Source organism: Corylus avellana, chromosome ca4 (assembly GCF_901000735.1).
Source record: "Corylus avellana chromosome ca4, CavTom2PMs-1.0".
NCBI classification, from domain to species: Eukaryota; Viridiplantae; Streptophyta; class Magnoliopsida; order Fagales; family Betulaceae; genus Corylus; species Corylus avellana.
In genome coordinates, this window is record NC_081544.1 from 4,062,283 (window position 1) to 4,074,678 (window position 12,396).

Here is a 12,396-nt window from a genome sequence, read left to right on the forward strand (position 1 = left end):
GATGGTATTAAGGTAATAACGATTAAAAGTATAGAGGTAAAATAGTAATTATCATCTAATTTGAAATTGAGTTAATACTCCTACTCGACCGTTGGTGAGAAAGTCGGTAAGGAACCGCCTCTCCAAGTACTACCAAGCTTAGGAAAGCCCTGCATCTCCGAGTAGTTTCAGGTTTAGGAAGCCTCTGCCCCAAGCAATTCTTCCAATTTATAAATACTCCTATGTCAGGATTCAGAAGAAAAAACCCAATAATCAGTTTCATCACTTTTTTCTGCTTGGTGCTTCTACTTTGTTATCAACCAATTTCTTTCCTTTCTTTGATTCTCTGAAATTCTTTCGGTACTCAATAAGAAGAAGAAAGATGGTCACTCTTGAGGATTTGAGGGGCGATTCTCCTGCCATATGTGGGTCCTTCAATAAGATTAGGGAGGAGATCAGAGCTGTGGCTAAAAATAAGGATGAAGAAGATGCAATGCTCACCGAGAGGATTTTGATTGATTTAATTGAATTCAGCCGGAGAAAGTGATCTGCAGTACCATTGGATTGTGACAATGAAAAGGGTCTGGAGGAGGAGAAGAAGAAGAAAAGGGTGAGGGTAATACCTCCCAAAAACCCCTTGAATATTGAGCCGAAGAATTCCAACCACATTACTCGAGAAGAAGGAAAGCGTAGGAAACGCGAAAGGCAGGGGAAGAAGCCGGCAGAGGAGAAGCAAACGGTTGAAGAGCAATCACCCAGTATGCCAACTGAGCTCAAGGACAAAATCATGGGGCTGCATGGTCGGGACGTGCAGCTTGTGATTCAAAAGAAATTGACGACCACCGACATGGAGGATTCTCAGGACCGGCTTTCCATTCCAAGGGGCCAAATTGTTAGGGATGGACACACCCTTGACTCAATAGTTGTGCAAACTCCACAGAATAATAATAGAATGATACATGCAAGAGATCAACACACAGTATTTACATGGTTTGGCAGTGAGCCTACATCCACGGGACTAACTCCGATCAATCCACTATAAACAACTTGTTCCAGTGGTGTTTACTCAAGTTATGCAAAACTTGACTTAATACAAGAGTAAAATAATACAGTTAACTCTCTCTCTGGAGTATAACTGAAGCTCTCCTTTCTTGGCTTCTCTTCTCGTGTGTTATTGTTGATCTTCCTCAATCATCATTTAAGGCATAAGGACCCTTGGCTATTTATAGCCAAAGTTAAAACCATCTAGATGATGAACTTAGTCCCCAAGTTAGAACCTTCTAGATGAATGAACTTGGCCTCCAAGGTAGAACTATCTAGATGATGAAGATAAATTGAGAACCTTCTAGATGGATAGAGAATTATCTAGATAAATCTTGAAGAAAACCTTCTAAATGGATGGAGAACCATCTAGATAAATCTTTGAAGAGAACCCTTCTAGATGGATGGAGAACCATCTAGAATAATCTTTGTAAAGAACTTTCTAGATGGATGGAAAACCATTTAGATAAATCTTTGAAGATAACCTTTTAGATGGATGGAGAACTATCTAGCTAAATCTTTGAAAAAAAAAACTTCTAGATGAATGGAGAACCATCTAGATAAATCTTTGTAGGACTTGCTCCATTTTGTTTAATCAAAATCTTATCTTAAATAGGGAAAAACCTTGTTGGCAGCCAACACAAATGAGGGCAGACTTTTTGACGCAAGAGGAAGAAGCTAAACTGGAGGAAAAAGAAGAAAGATGGGATACATCTCAAAGGGTTGAAAGTGGTGTTGATAGAGCCAAGCCTCAAGGAGTCGGCCATCTTCTTGAAGAAGTGGAAATTAGGTAGCAGCAGCACATACATGCTCAGCTCCCCATGGAAAAATGTTGCAAATAAAAACGGGCTCAAGAAAGGCAATATTGTACAACTTTGGTCCTTCAGAGTTGGCCACAACCCCTGCTTGGCCCTTATCAAGCTACAGAATTAGGATTTTCTCTCTTCTTCTTTTTAATTTTTTTTTTTTGTATGAATTTTTTTTTTAACATTATTTAATGATATCATTGTTTTGAACATAGTCCTAGCGAAGCCCCCAAGCCCCTCACAAGGTCGCAACGAAGTATTGGTAGTTTGAGAATGAGAAGCACAAAATTAAAAGAATAGCTTACAATTTTGAAAAGGTGAAACTATTTTATGGAAATTAAAGAAACTTTTTTCGGTAAATCAAAAAAAATTTTTGTTGACTATTACTTTCCGTAGCACCAAACCCCTAAAAATATGAAAATATTTTTCATAAATTATTTTACGCTATTTCAGCGTAAATATTTTTCGTCGTAAAATATTTTCATGAAAGTTGTTTTACAGGAAAATATTTTACGATGCAAACATTTTACAGCGTTTGGCGTGCGCACGAAAAATTACAAATATTTTTTATGTTTCCATTTAATCATATTAACCTACAAAATGTAATTTTTATTCATAACTTAAAAATACTAATATACAATAATTTTAAAAATAAAATATAAAAATACCACCTGGACTTGATCAGGACCCGTCCGAGACTTGACCAGGGCTCACCTGGGACCCCACTGGAACCTGACCAGGACTCGAACGAACTTGCCAGGGACCCACCCCGGACTTGACCGAGACCTGCTAGGGACGCCCTTGGCATTCGCCCGAGACCTACTCGGGACCCGCCCAGGACTTGACCTAGACCTACTCGGCACCCCTCCACAACTTGCCCAGGACTCGATCGGAACCCAACTAGACCTACCTAGGACACGCCCAGGACCTGCCTGAGACTTGACCGGGACTCACCCGAGACCTTGTCGGGACTCGACCAAACCCGCCCGGGACTCGACCGGACCTGCCCGAGACCCGCCCGAGACTTGACCGAAACTCGCTCGAGACTTGAACGAGGGCGGGTCCAGTCGGGTCTCGGTTAAGTCCTGGTCAGGTCCCGGGCGAGTCCCAGTCAGGTCCCGGGTGGATCCTAGGCTGGTCCCGAGCAGGTGCCGCTTAGGTCCTGGAGGGGTCCTAAACAGGTCTGGGCGAGTCCCGGTTAAGTCCCAAGCTAGTCTCGGGCAGGTCTCGGTCAAGTCTAGGGTGAGTTCCGATCAAGTCTAGGGAGGGTCCCGGGCAAGTTTCGGCGGGGTCCCAAGCAAGACCTAGGCAAGTTCAGTCGAGTCCAGGGTGGGTCCCGATCAAGTCCCAGGCGGGTCTTGTGTAGGTCCTGGGTGGGTCCCAATCAAGTCCCAGCGAGGTCCCGGTCAAGTCCTGATCGGGTTCAGGGCATGTTCGGAGCGAGTCCCGGTTAGGTCTCAAAGGGTCTCGAGCAGGTCCTGTCGGGTCCCGAGCGGGTCCTGATGATGTCCCGGGCAAGTCTCGATCAAGTCCGAGGTGAGTCTCAGGCGGGTCCCAGGTAGCTCCCGAGCATGTCCCGCGAAAGCCCCGGTCAGGTCACGGTGGGGTGCGAGACAAGTCCGGTCGGGTCCCGATCAGGTCTCGGGCAAGTCCCGGTCAAGTCCAAGGTGAGTCTTGGGCTCCCGATCAAGTCTCGGGCGGATCCCAGGCATGTCCCGAGCGGGTCCCAATTAGGTCTCCGAGGGGTCCCGGGCAGGTCCGGTCGGGTCTCGGGTGAGTCCTGGTCAAGTCCTGGGCATGTCCTGAGCGAGTCCCGATCAAGTCTCGGGGGGTTCTGGTTAGGTCCAGTCGGGTCCCGGGTAGGTCCCGATCAGGTTCTGGTGAGTCCCAGTTAGGTCCCGGCCGGGTCCCAGTCAAGTCTTGGGTAGGTCCCTGTCAGGTCCAGGGGGGGTCCCGAGTAGGTCTCGGTCAAAATCGTAAACCATTTTCCTTAAATTAAAGAAGAATTTTCGGTCAAAGAAAAAATATTTTCCGTTGACTATTATTTTACGTCTTGCCAAACATCCGAAAATACGTAAAAAATTTTTTGTAAAATCATTTTATAGCGAAATAAACGGAGCCTTAGTTTTGAAATGTTTGAACCACGAGTCTCGATTTCTTTAAATTAAAAACTATGGGTTCAATGTTTTAACAAAAGTAAAAATTACAAAAGGATTATAAAAAGAGATATGCTAGAATCTAATAAAAACTCCATATTTTGCCATAAAACTCCATATGGCAAGATGCCACATCATCATCTTTTTTTTTTGTTTTTTTACCCCCTCCACAAAAAAATGATGTGGCATCTTGCCATGTGGACTTTTATGAGCAAAATAGAGAGTTTTTAGTAGATTCTAGCATTTCTCTTATAAAAATTACTCTCTATATTTAAAAACGGTGTGAGGTGAACAGTACTCACCAAATTTAAAAATTACTATTCACTCACCTATTTATTATACAATTGATTTCTCTCTCTTCATTTTTGCTTTTTTTTTTTTTTTTTTTAATAGTTAAAAAAAGACCCCAAGAGAAACTTTAACGGGCCGGGGACCACGCTTTATGAAGCGGATGTCACTAGTTCGAACCATCATCCCCCCTCTTGTGTGGACATGTCATAAAAAAAAAATTAAAAAAAAAGTTAAAAAAACAATAAACAAATCTTTGAAAAAAAATATTTAAATGGAATAGTGAAAGTAGATTGTTAAAATAGTGAGGTTGCTGGGGTACTCTAAAAAAGTAAGTTGTTAAAATAACTAAACGTGTACTTTTGGTTATTTTGGTAAGTAAAATTTGGTGAGACTGCTAAGAATGCTCTAACACAATTTTCCTTAATTAAAAATTGGAGTTGAATTATACTCATTTTATTCTCCAATCAATCCTAGTGTGATTCAATTAAATCACAATTACGGGTGTTCGGTGATTTATTCGGAATGAAAAATTATTTTGTTGAATCAAGTATTTAGAATTCATTTTCATTTTGATTCTTATTTCTTGATGTAAAGAATAAATAAGCTAACAATTTTGATTGAGTGTCCCTCACTCACCTATAAATAAATCATGTGTATTACATCTATTAGCAATAGTAAGCATATGTCGGAAGATCTCTATTTCTTTGTTATAGAGTTTTGTTCCTAATGCATTTGAGCAAATATGACTAAAAATAATTCTGAATCCTTATTTCGGTTGCGTATTTGATAGCATTTATTTTTATACACTAACAGTATAGTGTAAAGGAACTACATGCATGTGACTCTTAACGTGTGGAAGACGGAATAGAAAAAATAACGTGTGGGAGATGACTTGCAAATGTTTGTCGGAACTATATATTATATGTGTCTATTTCGACTACTTACGGTCGTTGTATTTGTTGCTCTATGCCAGCAAAAATAGTCAGTTTTCAGGGTGTGTGGTCCAACCAAATATCGCCAAAGATTGCAAATTTCTTGTATTTGGACTCTAATGGTGGTAGGTCCTGGTTGGGAGGTAATGCTAAACCTCTCGCGTATACGCCAATCTAACACCCTCAAATCTTCTTTTTTTTTTTTTTTTTTTTAAGTATACATGTGAATTTGTTACCTCCCGTAACGGATAATTCAAGTCCGGCTCAATAAATTTATTTTTTATTGTAATTAAAAAAATAAAATTAACCTATCTATTTTTTCAAAGAACATGTATTTGAGTTACTATTTTAACTATCGACTTTTACTATTTTATTTAAATTTTGTTTTTAAAAAATATTATTTATCCTTTATTTGAGAAGAGAGAAAATATTATATATTTTTTAATATTTTTTCTCATATTTGATGAACAAACAGTGCTCGATCATCAAATTTAGTGAACATGGTAGCAAGTTACTAAATGTTTCAATATTTTGCCAACATAAATGTAATTCATTTTAACATTTTTATTACCCAAAATAATATTTGGGTTATTTTGGCAGTATGAGACAAATTAAATATGTATAAGCACATAGGCCTAGTTAGTCATATCATATCATATCATATCATATATATATTATATATGAAAGTCGAATCACTCTTAAAGTGACTTAATATTGTGACATGTGGCGTAAAACCTTTTTTTTTTTTTTTTTATTTTAAGAATAAACCGGTTTTTTTAAGAATGAACCGGTTTTTCAATAGTGAACCGGTTATTAAATTAGCTTAATTAAAGACATTTAATTATATTTCAATAATTTTTCTTATATGTGATTTCATTAAATTCAAACATTTAATGCACAATATTAAGTATTATTAATGTCCAAATAAAACAAATAACACAAATCAAATTACTATGTATTAATACTTTTAGTCACTTTAATATTTTTAATTCAATTTATAAAAGGTTAGAGAAGACGAATTTTTTTTTCTACATATACTTTGTGCATGTAATAATAGATAAATTATAAAATAAGAATTGTATTTAAAAAAAAAAAAACAATAAGCCATTGAAAAACAATTTGATTGATAATAGATTATCTACAAAATAATAAGGCCTACAAAATAAAGATCTCCTAATTATTTCGGATTTCTTTTTTCTCTCTCTCACCTATTTAACTTCTTTTCTCTCTCTCTCTCTCTCTCTTCCCATGTCTCTCTCTCTCAACTCTTCAAATATAACAACCTGAAATAATTCTTATTCTTAATCTTCCATGTATATGTTTTTTATTTGAGAAAAACTACAACTTTAAGAATAATTAACTTTTTTTTTTTTTTTTTTTTTTTTTTTTTTTTTCTCTCTCTCTTCACTCTTTAACAATAATAACCTAAAAATTCAATCCCCAAGTAATTCTTATTCTTAACCTTACAAAAACACAATTTTTTTAAAAAAAATCAATTTTTAAAATCGTACTTATTAAAACTACAATCTCAAACGAACCCTTAATAAGAATAGCACAACCCTCTTCAAACAATTGTAATTGAGTATTAACTGTATTTGTAGGTTGGTTATTTATTTATTTATTTATTTATTTTTTCAGTTTGTTCTTTGATGAAAATTGCAACTTTTGAATTAAGATAATAAATTGTTTGGATTTTTAGTGGGCTAATGGAAGATTATAGTGTGTTTATTTGATTTTTGTTCCAAAAAAAAAAAAAGAAAAAAAAAAGAATAGAAACTCTTTTGAAACACTAAAGAGATAATTAAACATTAAACCTCAAAGGATTTATCTGATCGTGTTAAATGCTAAGTGCAATATTTTGTTTTATTAGGTACTTATAAAATAAAATGATTTTGTTTATTTTTGCACTGTATTTGATTCCGTCTAGAGTTTCTATTTAATTGAAAATTTGTTGCTTGGATTTATCTTTGTGTATCTATGTATATATTTTTTACGACGATTATTTTTATGTTTGTTTCTCTAGAAATTTTCTTTGTATTTTTTTTAAAAAAATAATTTTCTTTGTATTAAAATATAATAGATATCACACCAATAAGATTTTATGTTTTACATTTGAATATTTTATTAGATTTTTTTTTTTCATTTTTGTGATTTACTCGGATCTTCTAGCATTCTCTTTTTGACGAGGTGTAATACAGTCACAACTCAAACCCAACTTTGGTCCAACTTCTAGATAAAATTTCTCTTTCTCTCTCTCGTTTAAGGCTTTCTCTCTCCTCCACAAACAGTTTTTTCTTTAAACTTAAGAGAAAAGTTGGGCCAAAGTTGAGTTTAAGTTGTGCCTTAAGATTTCACATCCACTTCATCAAAATGGCTAAAGATTTGCTGAGATGTTATAGTGTTCACCAAATTTGTTAAGCACTTTTGCTTAACAAATCCTTAGCTATATTAATAAATTTTTTTTAAAAAAAATAGCGTTCTGTCTCTAATTTTGGAATAGGGAAATTAGATAAAGACATAATATTTTAAACAAAAAAATAAAAGTACATAGTTAAAATGTTGAGTGTGATTTGAAAAAGTTGATAGATAAAATAAAAATAAAAATAAAAAGGTAATCATTTAGTTAAAACTTAACTAAATATTTGTTGAGCCAGATGTGAGTGGTCCAAATGTCTAAAGCACAAGTCTTAATTTTCTCAAATTGAAAACTAAGGTGCTAATATCAAAAAATATGAAAGTACAAGTGGAGTCGTGACATAAATTTCCAATTGAAATTTAATGCAACATCTAGTTACTTATATAGACATGAACAGAAATTTCTTCCAAATTTTTTTTTAAAACAGATTCTATATCAATCTCATTCATAGAAATCATGAGCATAAAGCTCTTACAAGCAACCATAGCCAAAGCTACGAGGTTACAAGTGTCACGGATGATGTATTACATCCCAGACCCAAAACTAATCCACTAACACATGACTAATCTACATATTAAAAAACAGATCTACACCAAACAGATTCAAACTAATGCATAGATAGTGCTTATTCCTCGGAACTGAGAATAGACAAACCCCCAACCGAAACTCTCCCTCCTCGACAATTTCTTCCAATTTTTTTTTTTTTTTTTTTTTTTTTGAATAAGTAGGAGTTTAATTACTCAAAATTCAACATTATTAGAGGAGGGAGTCTCCCCTATAATGATCTCATGAATACAATCAGGATATGCAAAATGCCAAGTCCACGCTGTGTTCGCCCAAATGGCCATCCGTGCTACCTCGTGGGCCGCTTGATTCACAGACCTTCGAACCGCCATCACCTTCCAATCAGTGAATGGCTGTAGCAGAATATGCAGGTCTTCTATCAAATGACCAATACCCCTCCCACTAGTGTCTCTGCCATTAACAGTGTCCACCACAAGCTTCGAGTCCCCTTCCAAGATGATCTTCCTCAGTGCCACATCTTTGCCAAATATTAGAGCTTGCCCTCCAGCCCACGCCTCTGCTGCTAGAGGGGAGAGCCTGCCGGGTATGACCAAGCTTCGTACGGCTAGCACCTGCCCTTGTTCATTACGAGCCACAGCACCCATACCCACTACTCCTTGCTTGGAACAGATCACCGTGTCCCAGTTGATTTGATAAACCCCTCTGACGGAGCAGTCCAGTTGGTAACCTCAGCTATCTCTTGGGGAGAAGATTGGTGTGGGGAATTTATGTCCATATACTCGGTGTGTGCCTGCATAGCCTGCTGCACCAGTGCACTTGGGTGAGAAAAATTACCTTCATGCAGGAACTCGTTACGTCGTAGCCAGACGTGTCTTGCAATCCCAGCAAAGAGACCCAACTCCTCTCCATCACATTTCTTCGCCACCAGTTCCACCACCTGTCTAAAGGTTGGGCCATCTGGTAGTAGCTTCTGAAATTTTTTCAGACTTGTTCCCCATACATCCCGTGCCGAGGGGCAATCCCATAGGATATGGTATCCTGTTTTTGCATGTAGACCACAAATTGGGCACAAATCATCTTGAATAACATGCCGCCTAAGCAGATTGGCCTTAGTGGGGAGGATCTCCTTACATGCCTTCCACAAAAAAAATTTTCTCCACATTCGGGCATTGTACTTTCCAAATTGACTTCCACAGATCACATGTTTTCCCCCCATTTGAGCTCCCTGCCTGTTTGAGAACCTCCATTTCCTTGGCCAAATGATATGTTGATTTCACTGTGAACTGACCATTAACACTACCTCTCCATATCACCCTATCAGGTCGATTAGTGATACTCAAAGGGACGGACAAAATAGCTTCGACCTCAACTAAATTAAAGATAGCCTTCAGCAAGCTTGTATTCCACCCATACGTGTCTCTGTCAATGAGAGCACTTACCTTTGTGTTGGCATCCAACCCCCGGGGAGGAGTGTGAATAGAATAAGTGGACGGGACGGGAATCCATTTGTCTCCCTAGATTCTTGTAGATTCTTCATTGCCAATCCGCCGATACAAACCCTCCTTGAGAAGGTCACACGATCTCAAAATGCTATGCCATGCAAAGGAGGGTTTAGAGCCCAATTTAGCCTCAAGAATTGTTCCATTTGCATAGTATTTTGCTCTCAAAACCGTGGCCACCAAACTATCGGGCGTATGCCATAATCGCCAACATTGTTTTGCAAGAAGGGCCTTTTGAAACAAAGGAAATCCCGAAAGCCCAAACCTCTTTGAGCTTTTGACATACCCAATTTGCTCCACGACATCCATGGAATCTTCGACTCCCCCCACCAAAATTGCTGCATTAGGGAGTTAATTTTGTTGCACAAAATTTTGGGAAGCTTGAATACGCTCATGCAATACGTCGGTATTGCTTGGACCACCGCCTTGAGCATAATCTCTCTCCCCGCTTGAGAAAGGAGTGTTAACTTCCAATCTTGAAGTTTCTTCCATATTTTATCAAGTATCCCTTTGAAGGCTTTTGTCCGAGATTTTCCCACCATCGCCAGGAGGCCCAAATATGTCTTATACCTTTGTGAACTGGGGACACCAGAGGCTTCACGGATTTGATGTCGGTGTGCTGACAATGTATTCCGACTAAAATAGATAGCCGTCTTAGATGCATTCAATCTTTGTCCTGAAGCTTCTTCATAGATTCTGAGAATGGAAGACAATTTTTCCCAATGCTCTAGGTCAGCTCTACAAAATAGTAAACAATCATCAGCAAAAAATAAATGGTTGACGCGGGGTCCCCTCTTAGAGGTGGGAACCCCGGTCAACACACCTTCCCTATCCGCCTTGTCAAGTAAGGAACTCAATGCCTCGGCACAAAGCAAAAACAAATACGGTGAAAGAGGGTCGCCTTGTCGTATGCCTCGGGTTAGGACAATTTTTCTAGTAAGGACGCTGTTAACTAGCACTTCAAAATTCGGCGTGGTTACACACTCCATTATCAATTTGACCCAAGTGGTTGCAAACCCCATTTTGCCCATTACCGCCTCCAAAAATCCCCACTCCACCCGATCATAGACCTTACTCATATCAATTTTAACCGCCATATATCCCTTTTTTCCCCCCATTCTAGATTGCATAGTGTGGAAGGTCTCATAAGCAACCAAAATGTTGTCCGTGATTAACCTTCCCTTAATGAATGCACTTTGGTTCTGAGAGATAATATGTGGTAAAATCAATTTAAGCCGATTCCCAAGCACCTTTGATATAATCTTATATAGAACATTACACAAGCTTATAGGACGAAAATCCGAAACACATGAGGGATTTTTATTCTTGGGGATGAGAGCTATATATGTAGAATTCAATTTGCTACCAACGACAGCATTATTGAGAGAAAAAAGAATAGCTTTGCAAACCTCAGTTCCAACGACGTTCCAATGTTTTTGGAAAAAGCCCGCATTATACGCATCCGGCCTAGGAGCTTTTAGAGGAGCCATTTGGAATAAGGCGTCCTTGATCTCGCTGTCTAGAAAAGGCCTCCCTAGAGATTCCCTCATGTCATCTGTCACCCTCCCCTCTAAGCCTTCCAAGCAAATATCAAAATCCCCCCCTCCACTGCTCTTGAAAAGACTATCAAAAAAACCCGCAAATGCATCGCCCATCTTTTCTTGGGTCGTCCATCTTTCTCCATTTTCATCGACAATAAAAGCGATTTTATTCACTTTTCTTCTATAATTCGTGCAAGCATGAAAGTACTTAGAATTTTTATCTCCAAATGACAGCCAATTTACTTTAGCTCGTTGACGCGACTTTAGTTCATCTTGTTCTAATAACACTTTCAGAGTATTTCTTGTTGTTCCCTCCGATTCCAGGTCTGGTATCCCATTCTACCCTTGTTCCATTGCTAGTTTATTGTACTGGTCCCTTAGAGATTTACCCAGCAATCCCCTCTCATCAGTTCGCCATTTAATCAAGGCTTTGGTACAACACATCATTTTGTTTTGTAAATAAGACCATGGGTTGACATGTGGCAAGGTAGAATTAATGGGTTGTGCCTTCCAAGAATTATGAATAATTGTTCGACACTTACCATCAAGCTCCCACCTAGCCTCATATTTGAAGTTCTTACAACCCTTCTGTCTCCCCCCATGATAGCTTAACGTCAAGAGAAGTAGGAAGTGATTTGACCATACAGTAGCCCCAATCACTAGTTCCGCATCAGGAAAATTGTCACACCATTCCCTGTTAGCAACCGCTCGATCAAGCCTTTCCTTCGTAAAATCTGCACCCTCCCTACAATTACTTCATGTGTACTTCAGACCCCTATAGCCCAAATCCCAAGAGTTCCCAGTCCTTCAAAGCCCTTTGGAAAGCCTCCATTAGACTTCTTTGACGTCCACTCCCACCAAATTTTTCATTAAGGCTTATGATCTCATTGAAATCGCCTATGCACACCCAAGGGCCAGGTTCCATTCTAGCAATATATCGCAACAAACTCCATGATTCCCCTCGCTTACTCGGGTCCAGATGGCCATAAAAGCCAGTTAATTTCCACGGCGGTTCAGTTGAGGAGGGGCAAACTTTTGCATTAATGTGCCATCGACTGTAGTTTTGAATTTCAATACCCATATCGGCCAGCCACAATAAGGCCAAGCCTCCACTCCTTCCCACACAGTCCACCACAAACATGTAGTCATATCCCAATTGTATTCTCACTCTCTCCAATCGATCAGCCCGGAGTTTAGTTTCCTTTAGGAA